The following is a 20,508-nucleotide window of genomic DNA, read 5'->3' on the forward strand; positions in this document are numbered from 1 at the left end:
GCTCAAGAGTGTGTCCACACTGCCATGTGCTTTTGCGCAAGAGCATCCGTGGCGTGTGGATGCTCTCTTGTGCAAGAAAGCTCTGATGGCCATTTTAGCCATCCGGGTTTCTTGCGCAAGAAACCCGTTCCTGTCCACACTAGCCTTCTTGCGCAGGAGCTCTTGTGCAAAAAGGCTTAATCCTCGTGGGGCGAGGAATAACTCTTGTGCAAAAAGCCCTCTCTTCTGACGATTTACTGTACACTTCCTTGTGCAAGAATGGGCTTGTAGTGTGAATGCTCCGCAAGTTTTTGCGCAAGAAGGGTCGTTCTTGCGTAAAAAGCCTGCAGTGTAGACACAGCCTTGCTGGGGAGACAGACTTGTCTGTTAATAGGATAGGGAATTGGGACCTTGAAATGAACCGGATTTCTCTTCGCTACTATTGAGTCTTCCCACGAGCAGGGAGACTCTACCAAGCTTAAAGTAACAATTACGGAGCGAGTGCAGAATTGACGTTCACCTGCAAATCTGACACTGTTTCCCTGGGCTTGAACAAAGACATTAAAACTGGATGTCGCATTATAAAGCCAGCCTGCCCTGTATTCATCACCTCATTTTTACATTGAAAGCCAAGTATGGGATACTTCCAGCCTACTTCATTAGTCGCATTAGCACCGGTCCTGCAAACGGACTGACTTTTTTTTTTCCTGTTATAAATTCTGGGTTTTTATTATTCCTCTCCAGCTCATCGGAGGAAGTGGGTTTTGCCCACGAAAGTTCCTGATCCTCTCTAGATATTTGTACATCTCTAAGGTGCCACAGGACTACTCATTTTTAAAATGACATCCCCATTAGGCAGTCTTCACAGCAAAATGAAGGCAATCTTGTCCAGGCCTAGGTGTGGGTGTCAAATTTAGACCCAAGCCCTTGCTATGCGATAGACTCCCTGGGTCACAGTCCGCCTGTGCATCCCTTTGGACAGTGGGGATAATAATCCTTCCTTTGTAGGTCTCGTCTTTGTAGACGGATTCTCTGGGGCAGGAAGTGTCTCTGACCACGTCCGTGTGCAGTGACTAGCACGGCCAGGTCCTCTCTCGGTTGTGAGACTTACACACTACCGTCATCCAAATAATAATATACATTAGAACTAGTCATGGCACAGCAGCTATCTGTAGGTTTAACCTGATACAGGAACAAGAGCTGGTTGAAAATTGGAATAGCCAGTCCGTGAGAAATTCTGAAGCGCAGAAAGTTTGGTTTTACACTAAAAGTGAAAATATCTATTTTTGTTAATGGAATAGAAAATTCATAAAATCTTAGAGCTGGAAGAGACCTCAGGAGTCATCAAGTCCAGCCCCCTACCCAAGGCAGGACCAATCGCAACTCAATCAACCAAGCCAGGACTTTGTCAAGCCGAGACTTAAAAACCTCTAGGGATGGAGATTCCACCCCCTCGCTAGGGAACCCATCCCAGTGCTTCACCACCGTCCTAGTGAAATAGTTTTTCCTAATTTCCAACCTAGACCCCCCCACTGTAACTTGAGACCATTGCTTCTTGTTCTGCATCCCTCACTACTGAGAACAGCCTCTCTCCATCCTCTTTGGAACCTCCCTTCAGGAAGTTGAAGGCTGCTATCAAATCCCCCCTCACTCTTCGCTTCTGCAAACTAAATAAGTCCAAATCCCTCAGCCTCTCCTCATAGGTCATGCGCTCCAGCCCCTAATCATTTTGGTCGCCCTCAACTGGACACTCTCCAATGCGTCCACATCCTTTCTATTGTGGGGGGGCCCAGAACGGGACACAATATTCCAGATGTGGCCTCACCAGAGCCGAATGAAGGGGAATAATCACTTCTCTGGATCTGCTGGCAATGCTCCTCCTAATGCCCCTAATATGCCATTAGCCTTCTTGGCTACAAGGGCACCCTGTTGACTCATCTCCAGCTTCTCATCCACTGTAACCCCCAGGTCCTTTTCTGCAGAACTGCTACTTAGCCATTCAGACCCCAGCCTGTACCAATGCTTGGGATTCTTCCGTCCCAAGGGCAGGACTCTGCACTTGTCCTTGCTGAACCTCATCAGATTTCTTTTGGCCCGATCCTCTAATCTGTCCAGATTTTCTGGACCCTGACCCTGCCCTCCAGCGTGTCTGCCTCTCCCCCTAGCTTAGTGTCATCTGTGAACTTGCTGAGGGTGCAATCTATCCCCTCAGCCAGGTCATTCATAAAGATATTGAACAAAACCGGTCCTAGAACAGATCCTTGGGGCACTCCGCTAGAAACCGACCGCCATCCTGACATCGAGCCATTGATCACTACCTGTTGGGCCTGCCAGTCTAGCCAGCTTTCTATCCATGTTACAGTCCATTTATCCAATCCATACTCCCTTAACTTGCTGGCAAGAATATTGTGGGAGATGGTATCAAAAGCCTTGCTAAAGTCAATTCCTTTAAAAAAAAAAAAAAGTTGAAGCATTTTGACATTGCTGACATGGATGATAGCCAGGGGCCTACAATATGCTTTTATCGTGCTTCAGAAATTCTGCTGGGCCCCAGGGACGTATGGAGTGGTCCACTTCAGGCGCCTCATGCACACGGTGACTTTGTGCGTGGTAAGGAGCCTGCTACCTCTCACTCCAAGTTCCCAAGTGCACTTTGATGTACTCAGCAGGGTCTGCAAGGTGACTGAGTGTGCAGCCAATGGGTGTGCTCTAGAGAGAGAGACACACACACACACACGGCTTGCTGCGCACTAAATCACCATGTAGGCAAACCTTTGGAAACTCCCAGCCAGCCTGTGACCCAAAGACCCTGCCCAGAGGTACAGAGCCTTCCATGACAGGGGCTTTACCACCCTGAGAGTCTGCCCCATCCTCCATGACCATGGGTAAGAGCTGCTGTGGAGAGCCACACGTTCAGTTGTTCTCTCTATCCCCTGAAGGTAGGAGAAGAAACGATGGGTTTCACCTGCAGCCGGCGAGCTCGATTAGTGACTAGGGAAAACTTTCTAACTGAAAAGGAATGTGAATTGTGCAATGTGGGTTCCACAGCCTCCCTTGAAAGCCCATCGTTGGAGGGTTTCATGGACAGGTTGGACAAACACCTGTCAGGGATGGGTTATGTTGACTTGATCTGGCCTCAGCACGGGGGTGGGACATGACAGCCTCTCCAGGCCCCTTCCAGCCCTAGATTTCTGTGATTCTATGTTGGAAACCATCAACAGTGCCCAACAACATCTATTGGGCCTACAAAACCTATGAATAAGGTTGGGTGCCATCTACTACTAACACATTATCCACACGTCCTTTTCATAGAGCACCCTTACAATAAATCTTGGCCTCTTACGACAACTATTGTGTTCCCCTGGAATGATGAAATTATGGATCAACAGAGAGACACGCTCAAGGAATCAAGACAGAATTTTCATAGAAACTGGACCTAGGCTATAAAACGACTCCAGTGAGACACAAAGACGACAGAACTCAGTGTACACCATTCCTTTGGCTTGGCTTTTGCACATAGACCTGCGTGCGCACGCACACAAATGTATAAAATGAAATTCCACCAGTCAACGACTTTCGCCATCTGCTTCCTAGAGCTGGCATGAAGGGCAGCGTTAGCGATTTAGGATTATAGAAGGACTCCGATCCCACAATGGGGAAAGTCATAAAAGAAACCAGCAAGGTACTGACCAGTGAAAACTTCCCGGCTCTGCTGAGACTGGGTGAACCAGGTTAGTTTTGAAGGCCACTCGCTGTGAATTTTGGGGCTTGTTCACACCAAAACTTGGGAACTCAGGGACTCCATGAAGAGCCAATCAGCAGAGATGATTAGCATGACCCCTTCAGTCCACTAATGAATCCAGGTACAGTGAAAAATCCCAAATTTGCATTCACTCTTAGTGGCCTTCTTATGCCTGAAAATGGCTGCTAGTGCCCTTTAAATCCAAAAGAAGTTTTATTCCTTGAAACTGGCTTTCTTTTTTCGGTGTCAAACTAATATCTTTTTTCTCAGAGTTGCTGCCAAGATAATAATTTTTACCCCAAAGCTGACGTTTTAATGCAAACAGCCCTCCCCCTTGATCAATTACACGAAAAGGTAGAGGAGGAAAGGTTCAGAGGCTTACTGAGAACCCTGCTCATTAAAAATGCAAATTAAGGATCAAAGCTCAAGTCATACATCCTGGTAAATCTTTCCAAAAGGTGCAAATTACAGGAATGACTCATTGGCTGCTTTTAATTTCAAGATGAATTTCCAGTCCCCCAGAAGCAGAGGAATAACACGGCTACCAGCTGTACATGAGCGGTAGCCCCATTAATTTCAAGCATTTTAACTCATTTTATACTCCAAACCCACTGATTCCCACATAAGTCTTTCCCATGGAGGTCAATGCACTTTAGATCAAATTGTAAGCCTGCTTAAAGATAAGCAGTGGACTCAGATAGAAAATGGTGGGGAAAAAAATCCCCACTTTTGATTTTTAGTTTTTCAGAATACTTCTCTCTTTTTTGAAAAAAAAAATGTTCATGGAACTTTTTCCATCAAAATGTTTTGCTTTTGTTACAGGAGTGTTTCAAATATTTTTGCAATTAAACAGGATTTGTATCATGCGATTGATCAACTCAATCATGGCAAGAGAGCAGCAAGACAAAATGAACAAACATTTAATTAGACCTGGTCACATTTTCTATTAAGACAATTTTGTGTGTGAAAAATTTTAGCTTGGATTCAATTTTTCATTTTTCCCCTCGTGAAAATCCAGAACCTGAAACACTTTTCAGCAAACATTTTGGTTTTCAGGAAGAGATTTCCATTTGCAGAAATGACGGCTAGTTTTCAAAAAGTGAATTTATTTTTACCAGAAATTTTTCACCAAAAATGATTTTCAGATATAACTTTTTCATGACAAAATGGGGTTTTTTTGAATGTCAAAAATGCGATTGGCTTTTGTTTTTCATTTGTTAATGAAAAATAAAACAAAGAAATTTCAAGTCATTTTTTAAAGATTCCTCATGAATTTTGGGGGTTGTTTTTTTACCAGATTACAGGCAGTCCCCGGGTTACGTACAAGATAGGGACTGTAGGTTTGTTCTTAAGTTGAATTTGTATGTAAGTCGGAACTGGTACATATTGTACCCGAGGTGTCCCCGATTCAGCAGCTGCTGAAACTGACCAGCGGCTGACTACAGGAAGCCCGAGGCAGAGCTGCTTTGCCCCGAGCTTCCTGGAATCAGCAGCTGATCAGTTTCAGCAGCGGCTGACTTGGGGACACCTGGGGTAGAGCAGCTGGGGTGCTGCCAGGTTGGTCCCCGCAGCGCCGAGGTGCGGTGCTGCGGGGACCAACCCGGCAGCGCCCCAGCTGCTCTGTCCCAGGCGTCCAGATTCAGCCGCTGTTGAAACTGACCAGCAGGCTGAATCAGACACGCCTGGGGCAGAGCAGCTGGAGTGCTGCTGGGTTGGTCTGGTAGTGCCGACCCTTGGCGCGGCTGGACCAACACGGCAGCACCCCAGCTGCTCTTGGGGACGCCTGGGGCAGAGCAGCTGGGGTGCTGCTGGGTTGATCCAATAGCGCCGCACCTCGGTGCTGTGGGACCAACCTGGCAGCCCCCCAGCTGCTCTACCCCAGGCGTCCGCGAGAAAAGCCTGGTCTGCTGGGAGGGGGGGGCCGCAGCTAGTGCGCCCCCCCCCCAGCAGACCAGGTTTTCTCGCCGCAGAGGACGGGGGCAGCAGGACTGCGGCGCATCTCGGTGGTCCCGCTGCCCACATCCTCCACGGCGAGAAAAGCCTGGTCTACTGGGGGGGGGGGCGCACTAGCTGTGCCCGCCCCCCCCCCCACAGACCAGGGAGACACGAGCGGTGGGACCGCCGAGACGCGCCGTGGTCCGCCGCCTGCGTCCTCTGCGGCTTAGCTCCGCATCTCCCTGGTCTGTTGGGTGCCCCCCCCAGCAGACAAGGGAGACGCGGAGCAGCTTTTCTCGCCATGGAGGACGTGGGCGGCGGGACCGCGGCGCGTCTGGGCGGTCCTGCCGCTCGCGTCCTCCGCAGCGAGAAAAGCCCCGTTCGTAAGTAGGGATCTGACGTAAGTCGGATCCACGTAACCCAGGGACTGCCTCTACTGTTTAGTCCATTCTCAACCCCCTCCTGCCCAAAAAACCCAAAAAGCCACACAAATGTAAACCCATTGATATATCTGTATGCTTCTTTGTATCGTTTGCCTTTTACGACTCCTTGATTTCATTGCCTGACCAATAAGCATTTTTTCTTGTCTTTTAAAAATAACCGTAATAAAATGTTAGTTGGACATACCAAAGTGCTTACTGCCTTCTCAATGGAATAGTCTTCAGGGAGTTTGTAATTTTCAGAACAAAATATCTTTTCTGTGTTAAACCTGCCATTAGATGGCCCCTCACAGCCTCCTCAAAACTTTAGTGGAAAATAGCAGACCCTCAACCTGTCTTTTTATATCTTCAGATGTAAGTACTGTAACCAATTCCAAAGTTCAATGATTACTTAGGATCTCGTTATTATTATATCAACACCTAATGGCTTCAGCTGAACTTAAGCACCCGTGTGCTAGGCGCTGTACAAACCATCCTCACTCCAAAGTGTTTACCGTCTAACCAACGGAGACAGAATCAGGCCAAGCGAGATTCAAGCCTCGTTCTACCACATCCCCAGCGAGTGCCCTCGCCCCTGCATTCAAGCCTATTCTGAGGAGCATTCACTCTTTCTGCTTTGGACCAGAAATTCCATCCTGGATCTGAGCCACCTTCCCAACAAAATCTTAAATCAAAACCAAAAATCTGTGGGTGAAAAGTTTCTATTTCGAGGAAGTGGCATTTTTGGAAAGTGTTCCTCATACAAGCCTGTATCAGTCAGTGTGACTAGAACGGGTCAGCTGCCTCTCCTTGCTAGTGTTGACTGCGTTAGCCTCTGGCCACAAATTGGAAACCGAGGTGAGAATTGAGACGACTCCCGCAGTCACGGCTCATGGCTCTAGATTCTGAGGCCGCCGGTTTGATCTTCCGTGCCTACGATATAGCCTGGTGTTTCACAGGACGCTTAGCCTGGCCGTGAGCCGATAAATGCACTTGCTTAACTTCTCCCGTGTGCCTCTGTAGTAGGGCACAATGGCTGCCCACTGAGCCAGAGGGGGAGGAGCCTCCCCTGGCCCCAGCACATCACCTGACAGGAAGTCAGGAGGCGGGGCTAGGACTATAAAAAGCCAGTCAGCACTCCCCCCAGAGGAACCAGAAGCCTCTCTCTGTGCTGCCAAGCTGGACCTGGGGACTAGCCGGATTACAGTCTGGAGGAACTGCTCACCGTGCCCTGCGAAGCACAGAGGACCCGCACTGGAGGCGGTACATGCCAAAGGGACACAGTGGAGGCGGTGGGCCTGCATCCCCCCCACTCCTCCCGCCACCCCACGCCTGGGTGGCCATTTCCCGCCTCGACGGTTCCCGAACAGGCAGCTTGCATGTGCTGGACCCCTTGTGTCAATCTGGAACGGTGTGTGTGCGCCGCCCCGCCCTGGGCCTGCCATCCCTGGCTGTACACTAACCCAAACCCAAAACCCAGCGCAGCTGATTCCCCCAGAGAAAACACGCAGGCACGTCGTGGGGCGAAGTGGCCCAGACGGGGAGGAACCTCTCCCAGAATCCTGCTGGGCTACAGCCTCCCAGGGGCCGACTTACACGCGTACGGCTACCGGCGTGCACGAGACCGCGCCTTGTTTTCCCTGCAGCACTGAACTGCGGTGCAGTTTGAGTGTGGCCCCTCACCCGAGTCCTGTCGGCTCACCCCCAAACCGTTGCGACTGGGGGCGCCCCTGGCTCCAGCTTGCCGGCATCCTCAGCTGGGCCTGAGATTCGCCCGAGCGCGGCCGCTCTCGCTGCAGCGAGGCGAACTAAGCGGCGCTCACGGGGGTGTCGAGAACTCGAGCGGCAGCTGACAGCCCCATGCCTATGGGACTCAGTTGGCTTACCTGAAGAATGGGTCCACAGGACCAGAGCCAGCATGCTCCATGTCTCTGCCTGGGCTGGCTGCTCTCAGGCAAGGGTTTGGGTTGCGATCCTGTGGGGGAAGACCGGGATGTTAAAAATAATCTGCTTTAAAAAACCCTTTAAATAATCTGCATTTAAACACATTTTGGAGGGGCTCAGTCCCTGATTCAGCAAGTTACTTACACACCACGGGGGGGTCCCCTGAAGGCAGGGGGCTGACGGATGCTGTAACACGCCTGATTCCCCGCCGTGGTGCCTACTGCTGGGCACCCCGGGAATTAGTTTAATTCACCCCCTTCTCCCCTGCTGTCCCTGTCCTCCATCTTGTATTGTGGGGAGGGGGGGGGCATCTTGTCTGTGTCGGGGGCTGCTGACCCATAGAAAAGTCAGTCACGGGCCACGCACTAGTGAGAAGTGGGGAAAAAACCCTCCCTGCCGCGGCCCCTCCCCACATTCCCCTCACACACCAGCGCCTAGGGGGGCCCAGCCTACCAGTGTGTGCGCTCCGGCCCTGCAGGCTCCCCAGTGCTGGGGGGCAGCCCAGAGCCTCAGGGGAAGTCGGGAGGCCACACCCGGGCCCTAGGCCTTGGGTTCCTCACACCGGTTGTATCAGGGCCCTTCCCGTGGGGTACGGCCCTTCCCGTGGGGTACCGCCCTGCCGCGGGGCCCCCGCACTCCGGGGTCCTCTCCTTCGGGGAGCCCCCCCATGGCGCACTCTGGGGCCCTCTCCTTCGGGGAGCCCACCCCCATGGCGCACTCTGGGGCCCTCTCCTTCGGGGAGCCCACCCCCATGGCGCACTCTGGAGCCCTCTCCTTCGGGGAGCCCCCCCATGGTGCACTCTGGAGCCCTCTCCTTCGGGGAGCCCCCCCATGGTGCACTCTGGGGCCCTCTCCTTCGGGGAGCCCCCCCCCATGGTGCACTCTGGGGCCCTCTCCTTCGGGGAGCCCCCCCCCATGGTGCACTCTGGAGCCCTCTCCTTCGGGGAGCCCCCCCCCATGGCGCACTCTGGGGCCCTCTCCTTCGGGGAGCCCCCCCCATGGCGCACTCTGGGGCCCTCTCCTTCGGGGAGCCCCCCCCATGGTGCACTCTGGGGCCCTCTCCTTCGGGGAGCTCCTCCCCATGGCGCACTCTGGGGCCCTCTCCTTCGGGGAGCCCCCCCCATGGCGCACTCTGGGGCCCTCTCCTTCGGGGAGCCCCCCCCATGGCGCACTCTGGGGCCCTCTCCTTCGGGGAGCTCCCCCCCATGGCGCACTCTGGGGCCCTCTCCTTCGGGGAGCTCCCCCCACATGGCGCACTCTGGGGCCCTCTCCTTCGGGGAGCCCCCCCCCCATGGCGCACTCCGGGGCCCTCTCCTTTGGGGAGCCCCCCCCCATGGCGCACTCTGGGGCCCTCTCCTTCGGGGAGCCCCCCCCCATGGCGCACTCTGGGGCCCTCTCCTTCGGGGAGCCCCCCCCCATGGCGCACTCTGGGGTCCTCTCCTTCAGAGAGCCCCCCCCATGGCGCACTCTGGGGCCCTCTCCTTCGGGGAGCCCCCCCCCATGGCGCACTCTGGGGCCCTCTCCTTCGGGGAGCCCCCCCCCCCATGGCGCACTCCGGGGCCCTCTCCTTTGGGGAGCCCCCCCCCATGGCGCACTCTGGGGCCCTCTCCTTCGGGGAGCCCCCCCCCATGGCGCACTCTGGGGCCCTCTCCTTCGGGGAGCCCCCCCCCATGGCGCACTCTGGGGTCCTCTCCTTCAGAGAGCCCCCCCCATGGCGCACTCTGGGGCCCTCTCCTTCGGGGAGCCCCCCCCCATGGCGCACTCTGGGGCCCTCTCCTTCAGAGAGCCCCCCCCCATGGCGCACTCTGGGGCCCTCTCCTTCAGGGAGCCCCCCCCCCCATGGCCACCTAGCCTCAGGGACCCGCAGCCAGTCTGCCTGTAGCCCCTTACCTCAGGCAAAGCTGCAGTCTGCCATGGCCGCTCACCATAGCCCGGGGAGGGGGGTGGACCTGCTGCCTCCCTGCAGCCCTGGGACCCTCAGGCCAGGTCTCCCCAGCCCTGCTCTGTCTCAGGAAGCCTCCAGCTCCCCTGGCAGCCAGGTCCCTCCTGCTCCCCAGCTGCAATGCCAATGAGGGTTTTGCTCCCCTCCAGGAGCCCTGTTAATACAGCCCCAGCTGGGCCCTAATTGGCCGTATGGGCCTCAGCTGCAGGACTGGGGGGGGGGGGGGAGAACAGCAGCTCAGTCCTCTCCCAGGGCTGGATTTAACCCTTCGGAGGCCAGTGCGGGGCAGACGCCCCCTGACATAGGCGCTGTGCGGATTCAGGGCCGGAACGATTGGAAACTCGTCCCCTCCCCCCCGCTCACATGCTGAGGCCTGGGGCTGTCAGGCAGCGTGCGCTGAACGTGCAAGGGGCTTGGAGGTGCCCACCGCCAGCTACCGCCGTTACCCCGCGACTTTGCTGACTCAGCCCCCTCAGCCTTTCTCCTGGTCCTGCTGCTAATTAGACGCCGGCTTTTCAGCTGCTTAGTAAGCACCAAAGAAGCCCATTTCACCATCAACATGTGGCTAACTCCGGTTCGGCTCTCCCCCTCCCCCCCGCTAACGGCTCAGACACCGCTGTGCACCTCGCGCCCTGGCAAGGCAGGTGTGATCAGGCCGGCGCGTCCGGTGGGGTCCCCCGGCCCCTCCTGTGGAGCCGATGAGAGGGAAGATTAACGAGTGTATTTACCAGGCAGTAAAGACTTTGCCGGGTATCAGCATTTCCTCCCCCCGTAATAGAAAACCCCAGCTTCAAACTCCTGGGTCCAGATGGCCATGACCACGGCAGGGATGTCGTCTCACCTGGGCCCAGCCTTCCAGTGAGTATGGTATTAATACCAGTGGAATAAATGCCCCTTACATGGGCTGCCTTCAGTGGAATAGCCCCCCTATTGCGATGGTGCGCTGAGAACCAATTTAGCTCATTGCTAAACCAGATGCTCTAAGAGGTGACGTTGCTCAGTGCAGCCAGCTCTGGGGTGGAACCATGCAGCTGTTGACCAGTTGCTACTAATGCTACACCAGTGGCTAGAAACTGGCTTGAGGTGCATGAGCTGCCAAGAGGGCCCCTCTTTCTCCTTTAACAGCTAGGGATGGAATGGGGAGCGCCGGTGTGTGTGTGTGTGTTTCCCCTCCCCTCCTTTCCTGCCATTTATCACAACCTCCATGCATAACCCCGCTGATGTCCCTGTGCACACTGCTCTGTCCTGCAGGCACAGACCCCCCTGCATCTCCCGTTGGCCGGGAATTGGCAAATGGGGGTGTGGAGCTAGTGCTCAGGGTGGGGGCAGCACATGGAACCCCAAGCCCTAGGGCCAAGGGGGGCAGGAGAGATGCCAATGCTGCCCATCTGATTAGCAGAGCACCCGGAGTGCCCCCCACCAGCAGCATGGATTTCTATGGGTGGTGCACATCCATATCCACCCCAGTGCACATCACAAAATTTATTCCGCACATGGATGGAAAACATCAGCAAGAACATTGCTTAGGACCCCTGCTCGTCACAGGTCACCCTACGGCCAGGTGACCCAATGCCTGACGTTGTGCTGTGCCGGGTCGCGACCCGAAGTTTGAAACCCCCTGCTCTAATGTACGAACCCGGAAGGGATCCCGGGCTAAGGAAAGGGGAGAGTTCTCTAGCAGCAGCAGCCTGCTTCTCAAAGGAAAAGGCTCTCACGGAGCCCCCCTTCTCCGAGGGCCGGTCTCTGCCATTGGCAGCCGTCTCAGCATGGCTTGGCTTGACCTTTCTCGGAGCAGTACTCATGGGTTGCCAGGGAACACTCAGAGATGCAGCAAAACAGAGCCTGGAAGCATCGAGAATTCAGCATTGCTGTTTTGGTGATGGCTGATGCAGGGTTGGATCGTTAGACCTGCTGTATCTCGAGCTAAATAGCTCACACTTCCTAGGTATTGTAACAGACTCACAATCTGTATGCATTACGCATCACGGGGGAGGGCAGCTGATGCATACTCACTAGTGGGTTACATGGAGAATTCGGTGTATTTTGCCTCTAATTACAGCACATCAAATGGAGATCGGTTGTTCGAGTAACTATGTTTATGAAGATACAGAGTTAAAAGTAAAAGACGTGAGTTTAAATGACCCCTTTAACAAAATGTTAGATTCGACTCCCATATTTTCTCAGGCACCTCTAGCTAATAAACAGCCTCTAGCTAATAAACAGCCTCTAGCTAATAACCCTTCAAACTTAATATAAAAAGTTCAGTGGAAAAATGTGGGTCTGGACTACCTTTGGGAAAAATGCTGTGGGATTTCAGCAAAGTGATTAGCCACACGTCTCTGTTGTTGTTGTTTTCACCGTCACAATCTACGGTCTCACATGTGTCCGTGAATTTATTTAAAGTTGAATGTCACTCCAGAATGTCAACTTTCTTCTCTTTAAAAATTCAGCCTCGCTTCATTGAAGGCAAAGGGCCGGATCCCCACTGTGAGACCTGGTTGAAAATTGGGAACATTTAGGCCTATGATTTAAAAAAATACTGAGGTTCGTTTTAGTCATCGTCTTACATGCAGGAAATGGGTTTTTAATCAAACATTTTCTTTTTTTTAGTTTTCCTTGACAACCCCTCTTTTCTCTCATTTTCTCCCCCTTTTTTATTCCTCAAAAAGGGGGAAATGAAGGCAAAAGCTATACAATATAAAAATGACTCATTTTGGGGGGCAGGTGTTCTGTTTCACTGGAAACACGAAAAAGTTTTAAAAAATTATGAAAATGCCCAAGTCTGCAAAAAGGCCATTTTCAATACTAATTTGAAAGTCTCTATCTATAAAACACTTGAGGGGTTTGCTGGCCTCACAGAATTGGCAAAGGGTTGTTGGTGCAAAGGCAGGCTGGTGGATTTTCTAATTTGTTTGTTATTTCCAACTTCTTGCAGCATCTGAATGCGGCTTGTTTCTTATTTCATTGGCAGGCCCGCCAACGGGGGCTAAAGGGAGTGAGTGAGTGAGTGCCCTGAAGCCCCACAATGTATGCTCTGGCCAGCTTTGAGAACTGGTGGGGGCAGCAGGCAGCCAGGTAGTTCAGGTGGGGCTGGCTCCGCCCCTTCCGCCTGAGGCTCCGCCCCTTCCTGTAGTGCAGCACCTGGCCTCATTGGCCAGGGGATCCTGCTGGCTCCCCTGTTCATTGGCTATTTCTTAAGCTGTTGTTGCCATGTCGCTACTTACCGTCTTCGCCCACCATACCCGTTTTACTGGAAAAGGTTGGACCCCTGCAGCAACAAGTATTTAATAACGAGCTTTTCAACCTAGCAGACCAAAGACTGAGACGATGGAAGCTGAAGCTAGAGAAATGCTGGAAATTAGACTGACCTTTTTATAGGGAGGGTAATTCACCTTTGGAGCAATTTACTGAGGCTCGCGGTGGAGTCTCCATCACCGGCAATTTTAAATCAAGATTGGATGCTTTTCTAACATCTCTGCCCTAGGAATTATTTTGAGGACCTTCTCTGGCCAGTGCGGTCTAGGAGGCGAGACAATCGGAAGAGTCCCCTTCTGACCAGGGCATCTATGCCTGCTACCTCCGGTACCGTGGGCTCGTGTTTTACAGAGTGTTTGCCAATGTGGCCAGGGTTCAACAAGACTCACAGTTTGTATGCCAGAGATGGTGCTGCAAGTGGGACGTGAGGAGCATTGTCAGAACTGGTGGGTGCCCAGAGCTGAAACCGCACAGGCTCCTACATGTCAGGGTCTGAAAGAGCCCGCAGGGATCCAGGACCGGAGCAGAAGAGAGTCATGCAGGTCGGTGTAGTTAGGCGGGGTCGTCCCGATGGGTTCCAGCTCCGCCGATGAGGATATCCAAAAGGCTGTGTGCGTGGGTGTCAGTGATGTGGTCTTAGTCTCCACAGCACACCCCAAGAGAGCCCCCAAAGACCACAAATCAGATGAGGATTGAGGGTGCCCGGCCTGGTTTATTGCGAAGCGAAGTACAGGCAGAGCTGGCAGTAGAACTCCAAACCCTAACACGCACTGGAGTGACTCAGTCGCTGGGAGATCCCATTCTGGGATAAGGACCAGGACAGGTTTTTCGCCCATCGTGTCTCTGGCCTGTGCACCAACACAAAGGCCTAAGGAATCAGTAAGTGGGGTGCATGAAAGCTGTCCAGTGAAGGTGAACCTGCCATCCGCATCTGTGGGCTTCTAGGTTATTTGACACAATTAATTAACCTGGGACTCAGAGACTTGCAAATAAACCAAACAACAGCTTGTTTGCTGGAGCGCGGCCAACGCCGCGTTGACCTGCAGCGGGCGGCTGTTTCCAAGCCTTCTGTGCTACCAGCTTCCCGGGCCGGTGCGCTCTGGAGGCCGCAGACAGAGTGGAAGTATCGGACTGGAAAATTGCCCGCTGACCTGTTACAAACATATTGTCGACGGCTGCGCCACCGGTCCTTGTATCTTGTGTGATGGGTCAACGCCCTACCCTTGGGCTCTTTGGAGGTCATGTCCGCCGCTGTTCCTCCAGCGCTGGAATGTCCCGCATGGAGAAGAATGCTTGCAAAGCCAGCCGGTGAAGAAGGCGTCCGCCCTCGTCATGAAATGCCTACGAGAGGCTGGAACTCATGACCAATGACCGCTCCTCTCTCTCCATCCACACAGCTCCTAAGCTGTTCGTCTCACCGATCCCTGAGCCTGGGCTATTCTAACTTTGTCGGCTTCTCATAGCTGCAGCCGAGAGACGTTTCCAGCAGCCCTTGGGCCAGTTTGGGGACCCCCCCACTGACTCATCTGCTGTGATTACCAACAGCGCTACTGGTCGTGCGGCGGCCATCTTTATTAAATCACTGCTGACGCTCGGTCGATGGACAGCGGAGGACAAAGTCGCTCCCTCGCCGTCCACCCCTTGCAATGTCCTACGGGCTCATGGTGAGGCACATCTGGAAGGAGTAGCTTGGACAGATGTGCTAAGGAGAGGGCTTCCTCCTTTTCAGTTGGTCCGTGGAACTGGGCGGAGCTTGTGTGGGCCACGTGTTGATCTTTTCATAACCTACCGGGACGTTTCGGTCTTCCCTGGAGGGCTCTCGTCATACAATCCCGTATCTGCCAGCATCAATACGTGTCAGCCGCCTCTCCTAGCCAGTGTTGACTGCCTTAGTGTCTGGCCACACGCTGGAACCTGAGGTGCGAGTTCAGATGTCTCCAGCGAGCTACCTTGCCCCTCTCGTCATCTGTCTTCACTAGCCTTGTCCCCTTAGCCATCAGGCCTGCTCCTTTTCATATAATAATGGTAGGCTAGAACTCCAAACCCTAACAAACTGGAGACATGCTCAAGGACTTGTCCCAACATTTCTGTTTCTCTATGTCCCTTAACAGCTCACACACCCTTTGCCATCCACACACAACTGCCTTTCCCCATGGAAGAGAAGCTTCTTCAGGTGCATTTTGGGAATGCAGGCCCATAGCCAGGAATTTCTGGGGGGAGGTGAGCTGTGGGAGGGGCTAGTGGCAGCCCCGCCCCCAAAGCCCAGCCACGCCCCCTGCAGCCCAGCCCCGCCTCCATTCTCGCTCCTGGGTGAGGAAGGGGAAAATCAGAGCACAGGGGGAGGGAGGCTGGAGTAATGCACCTCCCAGCCTTCCCTAGGTCGGCCGGACTCAGCCCCTTGGCAGACCATGAAGGACCAGGCGAGGGGGGTGTTCGCACTCTTTGCACCCTCCACCCCCGTGTACAGGCCTGAAATGGTAGTTTTTAGAGCCCTTTTTGACCAGGAACCACCTGCCAGTAGCCTCGCTAAAAAATCCACCTCTCGCCGGCACAGCACGTACATCCACGAGCCTTGATGTGATAGGTCAGAGCAAGTAGAGCTGTGCAGAGGATATCCCAAATGAAGGATTCAAGATTTCAAACGTAGGCTTTGTTCCAAACCGCAGTGAAAAAACCACACATTTCTGCGAAGGAAAATGCTGGAAAATGCTGTGTTTTGGGTCGATTGCAACATTCCATTTCGATATGACGGTTCTGATGGGGTATTGTAAAACCACTTAGAACACAAAATTTAAAACAAAATTGAAATGAAGTTATTACAAAAAAAATCAAAACATTTTCTTCTGAAAATGCCAAACCAAAGTGGCTTGATCGTGTTAAAACTCAGCTCCCCTTCCCCTGCCACCTGATTTTGCAAAGCATTTTGGTTATGATGGAGCTGTATAGTCCTGTGAAATATGCTTCCATCAAAATGTCTCTGACAGTCTAATAAGTACATGATGCTGTTATCCAAACACTCCCATTGACTTCCGTGGGCTTTGAAGTAGTCGAATTTTTTACTATTATTGACACATAACATGGTCTTGGTTCTTGTAACACAACTCTATTATCACGTGAGATACATTAAACAAATTGAGATCTCATTTTGGAGCTCTCGGCTTGTGACATCAGTTGTTGCTGCAGCCAGCCAATGTCACACGCGGAAACTATGACTTCCAGCGAGGAATAAGGTACCGAGAACAGATGAATCCACGTGTAACAAAAAATCAGTTTTCTCCCATCACAGGAAAAGAGAGAGGAACGGGACAGAAAATGCTGTGCATGATTTTGGAAGGACAAGGTGAGTGAAACTAAAACGTTTTCTCATGTCTCACCTTCCCAGAGCAGTTTTAAGCAACTGGTTCACTCTTTATTTTGGCTTCTTTGAAGATCAAAATCCTGTGAGCTAGAGAGCCGTCTGTGATGTTCAAACAGTCCTGGGCAATGCTCCCTCTCATCTTTTCCATTTACGTGCAGAATAATTTTTCTCTGTGCACCGAGACATGTGCAAATGTGCACCACCAGTAGAAACAAAACCTAGCTGTGGGTGCTCTGCTAATCAGCTGGGTGGCATTTGACTCTCTCCAAAGTGACCACCAAAGTCCTGAGAGAGCAGTGTCGACTAATCCTCCACCTCGAGGCCAGATTTTGGGGCAGGTGACCCACGCGACTGCCAAGAATACCGGGCTTGGAGGGCACCAGGTGTAAGGTTTCCACAAGACTCCTTTAAAGGTGCTGACAGTCCTACTCCGAGTCGAGATCAAACATCCCATGCACTTAAACACATCCATCACTCAGCACATCGGTGAAAACGTTCGGGCTCTATGCCACCCGCCAGACCAGTTCTCTTGTCCTTCCCGCTTCACACCCTGAATGAGGCTTTAGAAAGACTATTCCTGCCTGCTCCTATTGACTTGCATGTAGTGAAGTGTGACAGCGATGAAATAGCAGTTCCTGCTGTATATTTATTAACCAGCTGCTGCCAGAACTCAAGCAGTATGTTCATGACACTCGGCTGGCATTTCGGAATGGGACTTGTGTTCCTAAGCCGTGTTAGTGATTTGCAAATCATAACCGAGAGGTGGGTACGTGTGATCCGGCTGATAGAGTGTAGGTGGGTGTTCAGAAAACCTTTGACAAGGTCCCTCACCAGAAACTTTTCAGGAAATGCAATAGCCATGGGATAAGAGGGACAACCCGATCATGCAGCCATAAAGAGCTGAAAGATAGAAGACAAATTGTAGGAATACATGGCTGAGTTCTCACCCGGGAGAGAGGGGAACAGTAGTCCCCAGCCGTGAAGGATCTGCACTGTTCTGTGTAACTGGAAACAGGGGTGAACAGAGAAGTTCACAGACAGGACAAAATGATTCAATTTAAAGGCCAAAGCAGAATGTGAGGAGTCACGAAGGGCTCTTACCAAATTCGGTGGGCAACAAAACAGGCAGCTGAAACTCACCATTGATGAGGGCAGAGTTAGGCACCCTGGGAAAAATAATCCCAACCATGCGTATGCCATGACGGGTGCTAAATTAACTGTGAGAATTGGGGAAAAGAGACTTTGGAGAGTGGTCTTGGGCCGTGGGCTCTGCTTCCCCATGACGCGTGCCACTGCGGTGAGGGAGGAAGGCTGCCGTGCAGCATAAGGCCGTCCCCCTGAAGCTGTGTCCTCAGGGGATGGGGTGCCATGCGGGGAAGAGGGCGGGGTGATGACCAGAACGGGTGCGGATTGGGGGCCAGTAATGGACAGGTCCTTCCTGGCCGGCTGAAAGTCACAAGCGAGACCAGTGTTTCTTAAACCGTGTTTTGAGGTGTGCCGCGGAGGTGTGCCGCGGAGAGAAACAAAATGGCCACTCTTAAAGGGGCAGGCAACCTTTTTTTTTTTCCTCAATAACTTCCCCCCAACCTTTTTTTTTTTTTTTTTTGGTTAACAAAAAATCCTTGGTGTTCCTCATTAAAAAATTATTGCTTGGTGTTCCTCGGTCTTAAAATGTTTAAAAAACACTGGACTAGACTAAGCAATCGTTTCATCCGGGGATGGCCTGCGGACTGGGGGCTGGAGACTCCTGTCGTAGTGGGGGTTATCAGGCGGCTCTGTGGCACGTGTTTTCGCATTCCTTTTCTTTTCTCATGAAGAGTGAAATTCAACGTGCGGAAGTGCTTGGCGCCTTCCCCCGTGCAACCAGAGTGTCAGAAACGTGCCAGCCCCCGTCTAGAATACTTTGGACCGAGACATCGAACCTAAAGAGCAACCAAAACCATGGCTGTCCACGGGGCTACCTTTTTGTCCACACCGTCGCTGCCCCAATTATAATTTTCTTGCTGTCACAGGGGCCGCGTTGCTGAAGTCGAAAGCTACCGTGAGGAAAATGCGAGCATGGTTCCTCACTGTCTTCCGAAAGTTAATTAGACTCTTTGTGGCATATTAGTGAAGACAGGCTTATTAGACCCACTTAGACGCTAATGATATGCATATACCGCCGCTATCAAAGAAAAATGCATTTAAATAAATTGATTTACAGTTCAGCTGTTATCGTGTCTTTAACCAGCACTTTTGCACTCACATTATACAAACTTAATTGGCTTTGAATCTGAATGTTTTTTTGACACCCCACCATTAGTTTAGCTCCAGCCATTGTTCATTTCTTGCTAGAGCGTGGCCGTACGTTAAGGCTACGGTGGTCAGTGTGGGGTTTTTTTTTTCCTTCCTTAATTGAATCTGTGGTGGTAAAAGGTACCAGAATTATGACCCCCGCAGGTTGAGGGTTTCTGCTTCTGCTTTCCTGACAGGCTTCCCCTCACCTTAGCAGCCCTGAGCTAGAGGGGCCGTCACGCAGCGTCCAGGGTCCTCGCCACCACTGGCTTCACTCCGGCGACTGCCAGTCAAAGGACTAATTAGTGCCATTTGAAGCCTGAGCCTCCAGGATTTGTACAGAGGCCACCAACTAATTTCACACAGGTCACCAGCAAGGAATAACTTTCAGTCACTACTGACCTCAGTTCGTATCAGTGGCCTTGACCAGAAAGGCTCCCTTGCGCAGTCCTAACCACTGCAGTTCCCTCTAATTTTTTTGCCAATCCGCATGAGGAATAAATTTTGTTGTGTGCACTGAGGCATGTGTGGATGTGCACCACCAATAGAAACATATGCTGCTGGCAGTGGGACCGACAGGCCCCATAGGCTCTGGGGCAAGGTGTGTATGGGGCAGCTCCACCTTCCTTAGAAGGGGCGTGGCCTAGGCAGAAGGGTCAAGGCAGAGGGTAGTCAGTGTGGAGCGTGGCGCTGGGCCTCCCAGCCCTCAAGCCATGTGGTATGGAGCTCCTACATCAGTTCAAAGGGGCTTAAGACTCCAGCTGGCTGCTGCAGTAGCAGAAATCCAGATGTGTCACAGCACACTAGTTCTGAAAAACTGCTGACTTTCTCATTTTCACCATATAATTATCAAATAACGCAACTGAAATATAAACACTATACTTATAGTTCCGTGAAGCACATATAGAGCAGTATAAACAAGCCATAGTATTGCAAGTTTAGTTTGTACCAATGTCACTAGTGCTTTTTACATAGCCTGTGGTAAACTGAGGCAAAGAAGACGATGAGGTGATGTGTACCTTGGGAGACGGCTGTATACCCCTGCCCCCGGGGTACCCATGGTTGAGAACCACGAAGGTAGAGGCTCACCTGGACCACAGAGGCCAGCTGCAACCAGTGGATTTGGACCAGGAGCTGAGTTCCAATCCTTGCTCCTAAAAAGCTTGGGGCTTGTCAACTGGCAGATCAGCGACAAAAAGGATGCAAAAGTTCATAAAACGTCGCAGGAACTTATAAAAACAGTGTGCAGTCCTGTGGCGCGTTGGAGACGAACAGAGTTATTTGGGCAGAAGCTTTTGTGGGTTTAAAAAAAAACCCCACTTCGGCAGATGCATCTCACAAAGTGGATTTTACCCACGAAGGCGGATGCCCAAATAACTGTGTTCCTTTTTCAGGTGCCACAGGCCTCAGGGTTGTTTTTGCAGATGCAGACTAATGCAGCCACCCCTCTGAGATGATAACAACACATGTTCCCGGGAAAAGGCACAGATGGGAGAAAAAAATTATCCTGAAAAGAAAAGGCTACATTGCTAGACTTCAAGGTCTGGGTGGGTGAAAACAGAAGATATCAGCCCACCTTCCTGACCTGCTGCTCTCAGCTTCTCCGCAACAGCGGGAAGCAGAAAGCCCCCGCCTCTGGTCCCATCCCTGGTGGGTCCGG

At 52.2% G+C, this 20,508-nt stretch overlaps 1 long non-coding RNA gene across 1 annotated transcript in view; it reads right to left on the minus strand.

Annotated features, from left to right (window-relative positions):
- Positions 1–10,050, minus strand: part of LOC142830624 (uncharacterized) — a 29,694-nt gene extending 19,644 nt beyond the window's left edge. Inside the window, exons 1-2 of the long non-coding RNA XR_012906057.1 lie at positions 9,910–10,050; positions 7,962–8,050 (exon numbers count right to left, since the gene is read on the minus strand). This is a non-coding gene — a long non-coding RNA (uncharacterized LOC142830624). The remainder of the gene's footprint in view (positions 1–7,961; positions 8,051–9,909) is intronic.
- Positions 10,051–20,508: the final 10,458 nt, after the last annotated feature.

The sequence above is a fragment of the Pelodiscus sinensis genome, chromosome 9 (assembly GCF_049634645.1).
Source record: "Pelodiscus sinensis isolate JC-2024 chromosome 9, ASM4963464v1, whole genome shotgun sequence".
NCBI classification, from domain to species: domain Eukaryota; kingdom Metazoa; phylum Chordata; order Testudines; family Trionychidae; genus Pelodiscus; species Pelodiscus sinensis.